Source organism: Rutilus rutilus (assembly GCF_951802725.1).
Source record: "Rutilus rutilus genome assembly, chromosome: 14".
Taxonomy (NCBI): domain Eukaryota; kingdom Metazoa; phylum Chordata; class Actinopteri; order Cypriniformes; family Leuciscidae; genus Rutilus; species Rutilus rutilus.
In genome coordinates this window covers 1,870,088-1,887,401 of record NC_140219.1, presented here as the reverse complement: position 1 = coordinate 1,887,401, position 17,314 = coordinate 1,870,088, and the positions used below count along the sequence as shown (strand labels likewise).

General features: G+C 37.5%; 1 protein-coding gene across 2 annotated transcripts in view; it reads right to left on the bottom strand.

Annotated features, from left to right (window-relative positions):
* The window catches only part of LOC311303559 (uncharacterized protein), a 79,339-nt gene that overhangs the window by 53,745 nt on the left and 8,280 nt on the right, over positions 1-17,314 (bottom strand). The window lies entirely within an intron of this gene.

Below are 17,314 nucleotides of genomic sequence, written 5' to 3'. Positions count from 1 at the left end.
GCAACCTGCGGACGCACACCGGTCATACATTATCCGTACCCATGATGATCAAGTGTTCTGCTGTAATCGTCGACATTTAATGGAAACCAAGGAAATGGCATCAGAAATAAATGAGCCAGCACCTGAGAGCGCATTCGTGCACCTGTGGATACAGGAAGATTGAAAGAAAACAATTGTAGCATGCAGCAACAAGCAGCATCCCCTCAGTTTACACGCTCTGGTCGCATGGTGAAACCTAGAGACATTCTTGACTTATAAACCTCTGACATTTGGTAAAATAGAATAAAACAGATGTGGCAGTAGTATGGATGCTGTACAGAAGATAGTATTTCTGAATGCACGTTCTGCATTTCATTGGTTATGAAACATTAAGTTAATTAGGGGTTCAAGCACGAAGTGCTGAAACCCTATTGTAATTGTACTGATTTTTATTAGGGGTTCAAGCATGAAATGCTGAAACCCTATTGTAATTGTAAGGATTTTTATTATTATTATTCTTCCCTAAAACGCATCGTGCAGCCAAAACCGTAAGGCCTAGAGACGTGATACTTGGTCAAATGGTAGTAGTATTGCTCGCTACTCAGATACACGGACTTAGCCAAATCGGCCCATAGGTGGCGCTACAGCGAACAAAAGCGCGAAACTGCTCATAACTCCTAGACTGTATGTCGTAGACTCAAGTGTCTTATATCCATGTAATCAAGACCTCATGGCAAACAAAATGTATATCTCCGATTTCATTTCCGGTATGCAAATTTTTCCGCAATTTTGAATTTTGTCAAAAACCTACTTTTGCGAACTAGTCCCTGGTTTTTTGTCCGATTGGAACCAAACCAGTGCAGAAATGTTCTCTGGAGTCTGGTTACCAATAATTATCGAAAAAAAATTGAAATTTCGATTCATGGTTTCTAGGGGGCGCTAATTGATTTTTGTGGAAAGAGCCTATTTTACTAAAACGGCTATAACTCGAGAAGTAAATTAGATATCTTCACCAAACTTGGTACATATCTGTATGAGTTCAATTTGGGGTCACGGTAACAAAGTCGCGACGATTGAACACTAGGTGGCGCTATAACATGAAAAAAACATAAAACAGGCTATAACCACCTGACCGTTAGTCTGATTGACTTGAAAATTGGTATGCAGTGTCTTGGTCCAAGGTGTCATGTATGTCTATGAGGACATTGGCGTATCTCAAAAAACATGGCCGCCATCGGCCAATGAAGTTTGAGCACCTATTAGACAAGGTTAACGGAGGTCGATCGGAACGAAACTCGGTGGGCATGTTCGACTCATGGCCCTAGAGGTCTGTACGAATTTTAAAAGAAATCGGCCACTAGTTGGCGCTAACGAGTTTTATGGCTCTGTAATCACGTGGTGTTACACTTATTGTCACAAAATGCATACCATTTGATAGATCTCCTCTTGTTGAACAACTTTGCCTCAAGAACCATTGCTGTCAATTAAACCGTTCATTACATATTTGTAATTATGTTAAAAACCTACTTTTGCGAACTAGTCCTAGGTTTTTCGCCCGATCAGAACCAAACGAGTCTAGGACAATTCTATGGACTCTCTAGATCAATAATTATCAAAAAAAAGTTGAACTTTTGCATTTTTCGCACGGGTATATTGGGTCATAAAGAAAATGGGCGTGGCAAAATGCACTCAAAAGCCTATAAATCCTAAACGAAAACTCAGAACTTCACGAAAATTGGTGAGCATATGTGCCACAACATCATTAACAAGCATGCAAAATATCATGGAGATCGGACTATAGGTGGCGCTATAACTGTTAAAAAGCTTGCCTGTATTGGCTGTAAATGGACTTTTCCATCTATTATTTCAGTGGTTAAAAGCTTTCTAAATAAATCTTAATGTCTTAAATGCTTATGTGCTTAAAGGCCTTAAATGCTTGAACCCCGATAAATGCTGCTTGCAGCTTTAATTATTAGGGGTTCAAGCACGAAGTGCTGAAACCCTATTGTAATTGTACTGATTTTTATTAGGGGTTCAAGCATGAAATGCTGAAACCCTATTGTAATTGTGCTGATTTTTATTATTATTATTATTATTCTGCCGTAAAACGCATCGTGCAGCCTAAACCGTAAGTGCTAGAGACTTGAAACTTGGCCAGAAGGTAGTACAAAAATCGAGGAGAGGTTCAGAGAATATGAGCTAGATTGGCCAATAGGTGGCGCTACAGTGCAAAAAACAAAAAAATGGCATATTTTTGCTTAAATCTCATCAACCCTTTGTCACAGACTCAAGTGTCTTATATCTTTGGAATCCTTGGGTCAAGCCGAACAAAAAAGGCCTCAAGGATTTCATTTCCGGTATGCAAATTTTCCCGCCATTTTGGATTATGTCCAAAACCTACTTTTGCGAACTAGTCCCTGGTTTTTCGCCCGATCGGAACCAAACCAGTGCAGAAATATTCACAGGAGTCTGAAGATCAATAATTATCGAAAAAAATGTAAAATTTCGATCCACGGTTGCTAAGGGGTATCAAAACGTTCGCAGGAGGCGGAGCTAATTATACGAAAATGGCTATAACTCGTGAACAAAATGAGATATTTTCACCAAACTCGGTACACATATGTAAGAGCTCAAGTTGAGGTCACAGTAAAAAAATCGCGGTGATTGGCCTCATGGTGGCGCTATAATATGAAAAAAACATAAAACAGGCTATAACCACCTGACCGTTAGTCCGATTGACTTGAAAATTGGTATGCAGTGTCTTGGTCCAAGGTGCCATGTATGTGTATGAGGACATTGGCGTATCTCAAAAAACATGGCCGCCATCGGCCAATGAAGTTTGAGCACCTATTAGACAAGGTTAACGGAGGCCGATCGGAACGAAACTCAATGGGCATGTTCGGCTCATGGCCCTAGAGGTCTGTAAGAATTTTGAAAGAAATCGGCCACTAGTTGGCGCTAATGAGTTTTATGGCTCTGTAATCACGTGGTGTTACACTTATCATCACAAAATGCATATCATTTGATAGATCTGCTTATGCTGAACAACTTTGCCTCTAGAACCATTGCTGTCAATCAAACAGTTTATTAATTATTCACGAATATGTTAAAAACCTACTTTTGCGAACTAGTCCCTGGTTTTTTGCCCGATCGGAACCAAACGAGTCTAGAACAATTCTCTGGACTCTCTAGATCAATAATTATCAAAAAAAAGTTGAACTTTTGCATTTGGATGGCTGTAATAGGGTCATTTATAAAATGGGCGTGTCAAAATACCTTAAAAAGCCTATAAATCCTAAATAAAAACTCAGAACTTCACAAAAATCGGTCAGCATATGTGACATAACATCATTAACAAGCATGAAAAATTCTATGGAGATCGGACGATAGGTGGCGCTATAACTGTTAAAAAGCTTTAAAATCATATATTTCCTATGGTAAACTGCCTGTATTGGCTGTAAATGGTCTTTTCCATCTCTGATCATATAATTTTCATATCATAATGTTCAAAACTAGTGCAATACAATTCTCTGGACTCACTAGATCAATAATTGTCAGAAAAAGTTGAACTACTTCATTTGGATAGCTATAATAGGTTCACTTCAAAATCTGGCCTTTACCAAGTGTCCCCGAAAGCCTATATCTCTTTAATCAATGCTCAGACCTTCTTAAAAACAAGTCAGAACGTGTGAAATATCACCCTGAACAAGCATGAAAATTTTCAGACAGATCGGACAAAATTTGCCTCTATAACAGTTAAAAAGGTGAAAATGATATGAATTAATGGCATGTTAAGCCAATAAGTGGTATTTTACTGCCCCCTGCTGTTTAAAATAGTCATTTTGTCATATTGGTATTGGTATCAGCCATGGTAAATCATGATAAACTATGGTAAGTGTGTGTGTGTGTGTGTGTGTGTGTGTGTGTGTGTGTGTGTGTGTGTGTGTGTGTGTGTGTGTGTGTGTGTGTGTGTGTGTGTGTGTGTGGTACAAATATAACAAAGGTTTTATTTTCCAACATGAAAACAAACATAACAGAGTGCTAGTGCACAAACAATAACCGACAATGATAATGGGTGAGAGGGGAACTTAAATACACAGATCAAGACAAGGACAACAGGTGACGGTTATGATGATGAGGAGCAGGTGATGATGATGAGGGTGATGAGGAGCAGGTGCAGGTGATGACGACAGATGGTGAATGTGATGAAGACAGAAGGTGAATGTGATGAAGGTGAATGTGACACCAATATCACTGAAACATTTGTGTGTGTGTGTGTGTGTGTGTGTGTGTGTGTGTAGCATTATTGTGTGTAGCATATGTAGCAAGTATGCATTATTGAGTTAACATGGAAACACTGGTTTGCTTTAGTGCAGAAAACTGGTCAAAATCATGAGGTTTAAAGTGAAAGTGAGCCAATAAGTGGTCTTCTACTGCCCTCTGCTGGCCATTCTACTTATTAATTAAATTTTTCCACATGTGCTTGCATTTATACTTGAATACACACTAAAAATCACTTATATAGCAATAACTATTATAACACAATCATATTTTGTCAGTGTTAATCACTTTATTTGCACTGACACTTCAAATAATTGCTAGTAATGTGGTAAATCATGGTAAATCATGGTTAACTATGCTGTGTGTGTGTGTGTGTGTGTGTGTGTGTGTGTGTGTGTGTGTGTGTGTGTGTGTGTGTGTGTGTAAGCATGCATTGAGTTAACATGGATAAACTGGTTTGCTTTAGTGCAGAAAACTGGTTTAAAGTGAAAGTGAGCCAATAAGTGGTCTTCTACTGCCCTCTGCTGGCCATTCTACTTATTAATGAAATAATTCAACATGTGCTTGCATTCATACTTGAATACACACTAAAAAAATCACTTATATAGCAATAACTATTATAACACAATCATATTTTGTCAGTGTTAATCACTTTATTTGCACTGACACTTCAAATAATTGCTAGTAATGTGATAAATCAGGCTAGAAACATGGTAAATCAAAGTAAATAATACTAGATTGTCGTTTATCTCCTGGTAAATAATACTAGAACGTGGTATATCATGGTAAATCATGGTTAACTATGCTGTGTGTGTGTGTGTGTGTGTGTGTGTGTGTGTGTGTGTGTGTGTGTGTGTGTGTAAGCATGCATTGAGTTAACATGGAAAAACTGGTTTGCTTTAGTGCAGAAAACTGGTTTAAAGTGAAAGTGAGCCAATAAGTGGTCTTCTAGTGCCCTCTGCTGGCCATTCTACTTAATAATGAAATATTTTACATGTGCTTTTGCATTCATACTTGGACACACACTAAAAATCACGTATATAACTAACTATTATAACACAATAATATTTTGTCAGTGTTCATCACCTCATTTGCACTGACACTTCACATAATTGCTAGTAATGTGGTTAATCATGCTAGAAACATTGTAAATCATAGTAAATAATACTGAAATGAGGTGTATCAAGGTAAATCATGCTAGAATCCTAATAAATCATTCTGGAACATGGTATATGATAGTAAATCATGCTAGAATCATATTAAATAATTCTAGAATGTGGCAAATCGTTGTGGGAGGAGCCTATTTTACTCAAATGGCTATAACTCAAGAAGTAAATGAGATATCTTCACCAAACTCAGTACACATGTGTATGGGTTCAATTTGAGGTCACAGTAAACAATTTTATGGAGATCGGACCATAGGTGGCGCTATAACTGTTAAAAAGCTTTAAAACCATATATATCCCATGGCAATTTGCCTGTATTGGCTGTAAATGGTCTTTTCCATCTATTATGTCAGTGGTTACATGCTTGCTAAATAAATCTTAATGACTTTTGATGCTTTTGTGCTTAAATGCCTTAAAGGCCTTAACTGCTTGAACCCCGATAAATGCTGCTTGCAGCTTTAATTATTATTATTATTATTAGGGGTTCAAGCATGAAATGCTGAAACCCTATTGTAATTGTGCTGATTTTTATTATTAGGGGTTCAAGCATGAAATGCTGAAACCCTATTGTAATTGTGCTGATTTTTATTATTATTATTATTATTCTGCCGTAAAACGCATCGTGCAGCCTAAACCGTAAGTGCTAGAGACTTGAAACTTGGCCAGAAGGTAGTACAAAAATCGAGGAGAGGTTCAGAGAATATGAGCTAGATTGGCCAATAGGTGGCGCTACAGTGCAAAAAACAAAAAAATTGCATATTTTTGCTTAAATCTCATCAACCCTTTGTCACAGACTCAAGTGTCTTATATCTTTGGAATCCTTGGGTCAAGCCGAACAAAAAAGGCCTCAAGGATTTCATTTCCGGTATGCAAATTTTCCCGCCATTTTGGATTTTGTCCAAAACCTACTTTTGCGAACTAGTCCCTGGTTTTTCGCCCGATCGGAACCAAACCAGTGCAGAAATATTCACAGGAGTCTGAATATCAATAATTATCGAAAAAAATGTAAAATTTCGATCCACGGTTGCTAAAGGGTATCAAAACGTTCGCAGGAGGCGGAGCTAATTATACAAAAATGGCTATAACTCGTGAACGAAATGAGATATTTTCACCAAACTCGGTACACATATGTAAGAGCTCAAGTTGAGGTCACAGTAAAAAAATCGCGGTGATTGGCCTCATGGTGGCGCTATAATATGAAAAAAACATAAAACAGGCTGTAACCACCTGACCGTTAGTCCGATTGACTTGAAAATTGGTATGCAGTGTCTTGGTCCAAGGTGCCATGTATGTCTATGAGGACATTGGTGTATCTCAAAAAACATGGCCGCTATCGGCCAATGAAGTTTGAGCACCTATTAGACAAGGTTAACGGAGGCCGATCAGAACGAAACTCAGTGGGCCTGTTCGGCTCAAGCCCCTAGAGGTCTGTAAGAACTTTGAAAGAAATCGGCCACTAGTTGGCGCTAACGAGTTTTATGGCTCTGTAATCACGTGGTGTTACACTTATCGTCACAAAATGCATATCATATGATAGATCTGCTCATGCTGAACGACTTTGCCTCTAGAACCATTGCTGTCAATCAAACAGTTCATTAAATATTCATGAATATGTTAAAAACCTACTTTTGCGAACTAGTCCCTGGTTTTTCGCCCGATCGGAACCAGACCAGTCTAGGACAATTCTCTGGACTCTCTAGATAAATAATTATCGAAAAAAAGTTGAACTTTTGCATTTGCCTGGCTGTAACAGGGTAATTTACAAAAGGGGCTTGGCAAAATACACTAAAATGCCTATAAATCATAAATGAAAACTCAGAACTTCACAAAAATTGGTGAGCATATGTGACATAACATCATTAACAAGCATGCCAAATTTTATGGAGATCGGACCAAAGGTGGCGCTATAACTGTTAAAAAGCTTTAAAACCATATATTTCCCATGGTAAACTGCCTGTATTGGCTGTAAATGGTCTTTTCCGTCTATTATGTCAATTGTTAAATGCCTGCTAAATAAAACTTAATGTCTTTTGATGCTTGTGTGCTTAAAGGCCTTAACTGCTTGAACCCCGATAAATGCTGCTTGCAGCTTTAATTATTATTATTATTCTGCCGTAAAACGCATCGTGCAGCCTAAACCGTAAGTGCTAGAGACTTGAAACTTGGCCAGAAGGTAGTACAAAAATCGAGGAGAGGTTCAGAGAATATGAGCTAGATTGGCCAATAGGTGGCGCTACAGTGCAAAAAACAAAAAAATGGCATATTTTTGCTTAAATCTCATCAACCCTTTGTCACAGACTCAAGTGTCTTATATCTTTGGAATCCTTGGGTCAAGCCGAACAAAAAAGGCCTCAAGGATTTCATTTCCGGTATGCAAATTTTCCCGCCATTTTGGATTATGTCCAAAACCTACTTTTGCGAACTAGTCCCTGGTTTTTCGCCCGATCGGAACCAAACCAGTGCAGAAATATTCACAGGAGTCTGAAGATCAATAATTATCGAAAAAAATGTAAAATTTCGATCCACGGTTGCTAAGGGGTATCAAAACGTTCGCAGGAGGCGGAGCTAATTATACGAAAATGGCTATAACTCGTGAACGAAATGAGATATTTTCACCAAACTCGGTACACATATGTAAGAGCTCAAGTTGAGGTCACAGTAAAAAAATCGCGGTGATTGGCCTCATGGTGGCGCTATAATATGAAAAAGACATAAAACAGGCTATAACCACCTGACCGTTAGTCCGATTGACTTGAAAATTGGTATGCAGTGTCTTGGTCCAAGGTGCCATGTATGTGTATGAGGACATTGGCGTATCTCAAAAAACATGGCCGCCATCGGCCAATGAAGTTTGAGCACCTATTAGACAAGGTTAACGGAGGCCGATCGGAACGAAACTCAATGGGCATGTTCGGCTCATGGCCCTAGAGGTCTGTAAAAATTTTGAAAGAAATCGGCCACTAGTTGGCGCTAATGAGTTTTATGGCTCTGTAATCACGTGGTGTTACACTTATCATCACAAAATGCATATCATTTGATAGATCTGCTTATGCTGAACAACTTTGCCTCTAGAACCATTGCTGTCAATCAAACAGTTTATTAATTATTCACGAATATGTTAAAAACCTACTTTTGCGAACTAGTCCCTGGTTTTTTGCCCGATCGGAACCAAACGAGTCTAGGACAATTCTCTGGACTCTCTAGATCAATAATTATCAAAAAAAAAGTTGAACTTTTGCATTTGGATGGCTGTAATAGGGTCATTTATAAAATGGGCGTGTCAAAATACATTAAAAAGCCTATAAATCCTAAATAAAAACTCAGAACTTCACAAAAATTGGTCAGCATATGTGACATAACATCATTAACAAGCATGAAAAATTCTAAGGAGATCGGACGATAGGTGGCGCTATAACTGTTAAAAAGCTTTAAAATCATATATTTCCTATGGTAAACTGCCTGTATTGGCTGTAAATGGTCTTTTCCATCTCTGATCATATAATTTTCATATCATAATGTTCAAAACTAGTGCAATACAATTCTCTGGACTCACTAGATCAATAATTGTCAGAAAAAGTTGAACTACTTCATTTGGATAGCTATAATAGGTTCACTTCAAAATCTGGCCTTTACCAAGTCTATATCGATTTTAATCAATGCTCAGACCTTCTTAAAAACAAGTCAGAACGTGTGAAATATCACCCTGAACAAGCATGAAAATTTTCAGACAGATCGGACAAAATTTGCCTCTATAACAGTTAAAAAGGTGAAAATGATATGAATTAATGGCATGTTAAGCCAATAAGTGGTATTTTACTGCCCCCTGCTGTTTAAAATAGTCATTTTCTCATATTGGTATTGGTATCAGCCATGGTAAATCATGATAAATGATGGTGTGTGTGTGTGTGTGTGTGTGTGTGTGTGTGTGTGTGTGTGTGTGTGTGTGTGTGTGGTACAAATATAACAAAGGTTTTATTTTCCAACATGAAAACAAACATAACAGAGTGCTAGTGCACAAACAATAACCGACAATGATAATGGATGAGAGGGGAACTTAAATACACAGATCAAGACAAGGACAACAGGTGACGGTTATGATGATGAGGAGCAGGTGATGATGAGGAGGGTGATGAGGAACAGGTGCAGGTGATGACGACAGATGGTGAATGTGATGAAGACAGAAGGTGAATGTGATGAAGGTGAATGTGACACCAATATCACTGAAACATTTGTGTGTGTGTGTGTGTGTAGCATTATTGTGTGTAGCATATGTAGCAAGTATGCATTATTGAGTTAACATGGAAACAATGGTTTGCTTTAGTGCAGAAAACTGGTCAAAATCATGAGGTTTAAAGTGAAAGTGAGCCAATAAGTGGTCTTCTACTGCCCTCTGCTGGCCATTCTACTTATTAATTAAATTTTTCCACATGTGCTTGCATTTATACTTGAATACACACTAAAAATCACTTATATAGCAATAACTATTATAACACAATCATATTTTGTCAGTGTTAATCACTTTATTTGCACTGACACTTCAAATAATTGCTAGTAATGTGGTAAATCATGGTAAATCATGGTTAACTATGCTGTGTGTGTGTGTGTGTGTGTGTGTGTGTGTGTGTGTGTGTGTGTGTGTGTGTGTGTGTGTGTGTAAGCATGCATTGAGTTAACATGGATAAACTGTTTTGCTTTAGTGCAGAAAACTGGTTTAAAGTGAAAGTGAGCCAATAAGTGGTCTTCTACTGCCCTCTGCTGGCCATTCTACTTATTAATGAAATATTTCAACATGTGCTTGCATTCATACTTGAATACACACTAAAAAAATCACTTATATAGCAATAACTATTATAACACAATCATATTTTGTCAGTGTTAATCACTTTATTTGCACTGACACTTCAAATAATTGCTAGTAATGTGATAAATCAGGCTAGAAACATGGTAAATCAAAGTAAATAATACTAGATTGTCGTTTATCTCCTGGTAAATAATACTAGAACGTGGTATATCATGGTAAATCATGGTTAACTATGCTGTGTGTGTGTGTGTGTGTGTGTGTGTGTGTGTGTGTGTGTGTGTGTGTGTGTGTGTGTGTGTGTGTGTGTGTGTGTGTGTAAGCATGCATTGAGTTAACATGGAAAAACTGGTTTGCTTTAGTGCAGAAAACTGGTTTAAAGTGAAAGTGAGCCAATAAGTGGTCTTCTAGTGCCCTCTGCTGGCCATTCTACTTAATAATGAAATATTTTACATGTGCTTTTGCATTCATACTTGGACACACACTAAAAATCACGTATATAACTAACTACTATAACACAATAATATTTTGTCAGTGTTCATCACCTCATTTGCACTGACACTTCACATAATTGCTAGTAATGTGGTTAATCATGCTAGAAACATTGTAAATCATAGTAAATAATACTGAAATGAGGTGTATCAAGGTAAATCATGCTAGAATCCTAATAAATCATTCTGGAACATGGTATATGATAGTAAATCATGCTAGAATCATATTAAATAATTCTAGAATGTGGCAAATCGTTGTGGGAGGAGCCTATTTTACTCAAATGGCTATAACTCAAGAAGTAAATGAGATATCTTCACCAAACTCAGTACACATGTGTATGGGTTCAATTTGAGGTCACAGTAAACAATTTTATGGAGATCGGACCATAGGTGGCGCTATAACTGTTAAAAAGCTTTAAAACCATATATATCCCATGGCAAATTGCCTGTATTGGCTGTAAATGGTCTTTTCCATCTATTATGTCAGTGGTTACATGCTTGCTAAATAAATCTTAATAACTTTTGATGCTTTTGTGCTTAAATACCTTAAAGGCCTTAACTGCTTGAACCCCGATAAATGCTGCTTGCAGCTTTAATTATTATTATTATTATTATTATTATTTTTCTTCTGCCGTAAAACTCATCGTGCAGCCCAAACCGTAAGAGCTGGAGCTTTGAAACTTTGCCAGATGGTAGTACAAAAATCGAGGAGAGGTTCAGAGAATATGACCCCAATTGGCCCATAGGTGGCGCTATAGCAACCAAAAGCGCGAAACTGCTCATAACTCCTAGACCGTATGACGTAGACTCAAGTGTCTTATATCACTGGAAAGCTGGAAACCTGAAGGTCAAAACGTATATCTCCGATTTCATTTCCTGTATGCAAATTGTCCGCCATTTTGAATTTAGTTAAAAACCTACTTTTGCGAACTAGTCCTAGGTTTTTTGTCCAATTGGATCCAAACCAGTGCAGAAATGTTCTCTGGAGTCTGAATATCAATAATTATCGAAAAAAAGTCGAAATTTCGATTCCTGATCGCCAGGGGGTGATAAATTAATGTTGTGGGAGGAGCCTATTTTACTAAAATGGCTATAACTCGAGAATGAAATTAGATATCTTCACCAAACTTGGTGCACATGTGTATGAGTTCAATCTGGGGTCACAGTAAAAAAATCGCGACGATTGATCACTAGGTGGCGCTATAACATGAAAAAAACATGAAAACGGCTATGACCACGTGACCGTTAGTCCGATTGACTTGAAAATTGGTATGCAGTGTCTTGGTCCAAGGTGCCATGTATGTCTATGAGGACATTGGCGTATCTCGAAAAACATGGCCGCCGTCAACCAATGAAATTTGAGCACCTATTAGACAAGGTTAACGGAGGCCGATCGAAACGAAACTCGATGGGCATGTTCGACTCATGGCCCTAGAGGTCTGTAAGAGTTTTGAAAGAAATCGGCCACTAGTTGGCGCTAACGAGTTTTATGGCTCTGTAATCACGTGGTGTTACACTTATCGTCACAAAATGCATATCATCTGATAGATCTGCTCATGCTGAACAACTTTGCCTCAAGAACTAATGCTGTCAATTAAACCGGTTATTAAATATTCGTAATTATGTTATAAACCTACTTTTGCAAACTAGTCCTAGGTTTTTCGCCCGATCGAAACCAGACCAGTCTAGGACAATTCTCTGGACACTCTAGATCAATAATTATCAAAAAAAAAGTTGAACTTTTGCATGTAGATGGTTGTAATAGGGTCATTTAGAAAATGGGCGTGGCAAAAAAACATTAAAAAGCCTATAAATCCTAAATGAAAACTCAGAACTTCACAAAAATTGGTGAGCATATGTGACATAACATCATTAACAAGCATGCCAATTTTCACGGAGATCGGACGATAGGTGGCGCTATAACTGCTAAAAAGCTTTAAAACCATATATTTCCTATGGTATTTCCTGTAAATGGTCTTTTCCATCTATTATGTCAGTAGTTACATGCTTACTAAATAAAACTTAATCACTTTTGATGCTTTTGTGCTTAAAGGCCTTAACTGCTTGAACCCCGATAAATGCTGCTTGCAGCTTTAATTATTATTATTATTATTATTTTCCCCTAAAACGCATTGTGCAGACCAAACCGTAAGAGCTGGAACCTTGAAACTTGGCCAAATGGTAGTCCTCAATTTGGGGAGAACCTATAAAAGTATGACCCCGATTGGCCCATAGGTGGCGCTATAGCGACCAAAAGCGCGAAAGTAATCATAACTCCTAGACGGTATGTCGTAGACACAAGTGTCTTATATCATTGGAAAGCTGGACGTCTGACGAACAAAACGTATATCTCCGATTTCATTTCCGTCATGATAGATTTTCCGCCATTTTGAATTTTGTCGAAAACCTACTTTTGCAAACTAGTCCCTGGTTTTTTGCTCGATCGGAACCAAACCAGTGCAGAATTGTTCTCTAGAGTCTGACTATCAAAAACTATCGAAAAAAAGTTGAAATTTCGATTCACGGACGCTAAGGGCCGCCAAAACGTACGTTGTGGGCGGGGCCTATTTTACTAAAATGGCTATAACTCCAGAAGTAAATGAGGTATCTTCACCAAACTTGGTACACATGTGTAAGAGGTCAATCTGAGGGCACAGTAAAAAAACCGCGGCGATTGGCCACATGGTGGCGCTATAACATGAAAAAAACATAAAACAGGCTATAACCACCTGACCGTTAGTCCGATTGACTTGAAAGTTGGTATGCAGTGTCTTGGTCCAGGGTGCCATGTATGTGTATGAGGACATTGGCGTATCTCAAAAAACATGGCCGCCATCGGCCAACGAAGTTTGAGCACCTATTAGACAAGGTTAACGGAGGCCGATCGGAACGAAACTCGATGGGCATGTTCGACTCAAGGCCCTAGAGGTCTGTAAGAATTTTGAAAGAAATCGGCCACTAGTTGGCGCTAACGAGTTTTAAGGCTCTGTAATCACGTGGTGTTACAAATATCCACACAATATGCATATCATTTGATAGATCTCCTCATCCTGAACAACTTTGCCTCAAGAACCATTGCTGTCAATCAAACCGTTCATTAAATATTTGCAAACATGTTAAAAACCTACTTTTGCGAACTAGTCCTAGGTTTTTCGCCCGATCGGAACCAGACCAGTCTAGGACAATTCTCTGGACTCTCTAGATCAAAAACTATCAAAAAAAAGTTGAAATTTTGCATTTGGATGGCTCTAATAGGGTCATTTATAAAATGGGCGTGGCAAAATACATTAAAAATCCTATAAATCCTAAATGAAAACTCAGAACTTCACAAAAATCGGTGAGCATATGTGACATAACATCATTAACAAGCATGCCAAATTTTATGGAGATCGGACAATAGGTGGCGCTATAACTGTTAAAAAGCTTTAAAACCATATATTTCCTATGGTACATTGCCTGTATTGGCTGTACATGGTATCTTCTATCTATTATCGTATAATGTTCATATCATAATGTTCAAAACCAGTGCAGCACAATTCTCTGAACTCTCTAGATCAATAATTATCAGAAAAAAAGTTTAACTTCTTCAAAAGGTGATTTTATATGAATATAATGACATATTAAGCCAATAAGTGGTATTTTACTGCCACCTGCTGTCATTTCATCATACTACTCCCTAATATTGTTATAAAATTCATATTTAGACTTTATAAAATCATTATTTTAACATTTACAATCACATTTTGTCAAAACTCATCTATTGAGTATTACTATTGACAATTGTGTTACACTGAGATATGGAAATGGACGAAAGTAAGTGAATGAAATGAAACGAAAGTATAACGGCATTTAAGCCACGCCCCCGAATATAAATTCATTCATAACTCGAAAACGGAAAGTCGTTGCGCGCTCAAATTTTGATGGTGAGGACCTCTCCGGGCTCTTGATCGAAACGTGTCGTCGCGGGCCTCGGGAGCGCGCCCCCCGCGCATCGCCAGCCCGCGGGACCCCCGATTTTGAACGGCCATTACTCCCGACCCAGACCACCCCGAACATTGTGTGAGAGCTCGTTGGAAAGGGCACGTCCTTGGCTAGCTTCGATTCAAATGTGGTGTTATCTGCCCTGGGCATTCCAGAGATAATAGCCCGAACAGATATGCCTTATAACAGTCATAACTCCCAGCCCCAATCGCCCAAAAAGACCTTGATGGTCTCATTCAACAGGGCTCCTCAAGCACTATCTATGCTCTGAGTTTCAGAATTTTTCGCCTTTTTGTTCCTGAGATATAAGTAAAAAAACAAATTCCCATTCATTCATTCAAACACTTCAACTGTAAAATGTAAGCTATAATACCACTGTTGTCCACTAGAGGGAGCAGCAGGATTACGCATGATCTTTTAATTCGTTTTCAGTATTGGGAAATAAACAAATGCTTTAAGAAGCAATCTTTTTTATTATGATGTTTTTTTATTTATTATGATATTTGTATATATTTTATTTTTTATTATGATTATGAACGGTTTGATTGACATTAGTGATTCTTGAGGCAAAGTTGTTCAAGATGAGGAGATGAAGATATTTTCACAATATCACATCCTAAAAACATTGAAAACATATTTGTCTTTGTGTGTGTGTGTGTGTGGATGTGTTTGTGTTTGTGTGTGTGTCTGTGTGTGTAAGCATGCTTAATGGAAAGAACATGGAGAAACTGCTTTGTTTTACTGGTGGATAAAAAAAGTCTTTCAAATGAAAGTGAGTCAATTAGTGGTCTTCTACTGCCCTCTGCAGGACATTCTACTTAATAAAATATTTTCATCTGTGCTTTTGCATTAGTTTTTGGACTATATAAAATTACTTGCATGAAAATCACCTATTATAACACAGTCATGTTTTGTCAAAGTTTATCACTTCATTTTTACTGAGCTCTCAGTTTGAACAATTCTGCCTCTCAGTGATTAATTTGAAATCTGAAAATGGTGTTATACAGAGGAGATTTGCAATTATCATTTTGTTACCTATCTTTTATTTTAAATATCTACATCTACAACAAAATGTGTGTGCATGTGTGTGTTCAAGCATGGTTAGTGTATTAAGTATTATTGTTTAAGTATTATTGTTTTCATTTACATTTTAACCACCAGAAGAAGAACACTCATTGGTTCATTCTGCTCACTAAAATATTATTTTTCATTTTTTTTCCATTTGAAATATTGTTTAAACTTAATAAAATCATTAAAATAACATTTCAAATCATATTTTGTCTGTTTATAAATCCCACAGACTCACATTGGCTGCAATACTAATGTTTTTGTAAAACACAGACCTGATAATCTGTGTGTATTGTGCATATATTATTGATATTATTACTATTGCAAATCATGTTATTGTAACTCATATCTTAATAGAATATTATTTGTAATTTTAATTCTTTATTTCTTAATTGTTTTTTTATGATTACTACAGATATTATCACCAAAGATATCAACTACACCTTCACTTTTAGTATTGACACGCTGCACACACAGCACAATCACACACTCACTAATGCATTCAAATAAATGTAATCTTTACTGTGCTACTTTATTTGTACATGATTAGAATGAACAGAAATCTAAGAATATTTTTCTTCTTTTGTTAAAGCCATTTCAGACTCCAAGTAAGCATTATATTACTAATCATCTATTTTAAAGGTGCCATACAATTGAAAACTGTATTTATCTTGGCATAGTTGAATGATAAGAGTTCTGGACATGGAACTGACATACCGTGAGCCTCAAACACCATTGTTTCCTCCTTCATGTGTAAATCTCCTGTTTGCAAAAGACCGCTGAAAAATGAGTGAATCCCACCATAACACCGACTGTGACGTTGGAGTCAGGATCATTAATATTTATACCCCCCAAATTTGCATTTTCCAGTCCATGTTCTAGGCCAGGCAGTGTTAATGTGGACCTGCACAGCCAAATCATCAGAAGATCTGCAGGTATTGTGAAGAAGCAAGCAAGGACAATAGTGAAAATGGCAGATCATGGATATAAATGTTATGTCTGAGGCTGTGCTGCGGATTTGAGAACTTTTCATTCCCTTCCCACAAAAGAGAACTGTCAACAGTTCAAATTCAAAGTTTAATTCAAAGCTGTTAGTTTGCTCTTAACGGAGGCCGATCAGAACGAAACTCGGTGGGCATGTTCGACTCGTGGCCCTAGAGGTCTGTAAGAATTTTGAAAAATCAGCCACTAGTTGACGCTAACAGGTTTTACGGCTATGTAATCACGTGATGCATATCATTTGGTAGATCTCCTCATACTGAACAACTTTGCCTCAAGAACTACTGCTGTCAATCAATTTGTTCATTAAATACTTGCGATTATGATAAAAAACCTACTTTTGCGAACTAGTCCTAGGTTTTTCGCCCGATCGGAAATATACCAGTGCAGTACAATTCTCTGGAAGCTCTAGATTATTAATTATATAAAAAAACTTTAACTTTACCCATTGGGTAGCCATAACAGGATCATTTAGAAACAAAAACAAAAACTCAGACAACTCACTAAACTGCCTTATGTGCTTAAAGACCCTAAATGCTTGAACCCCGATA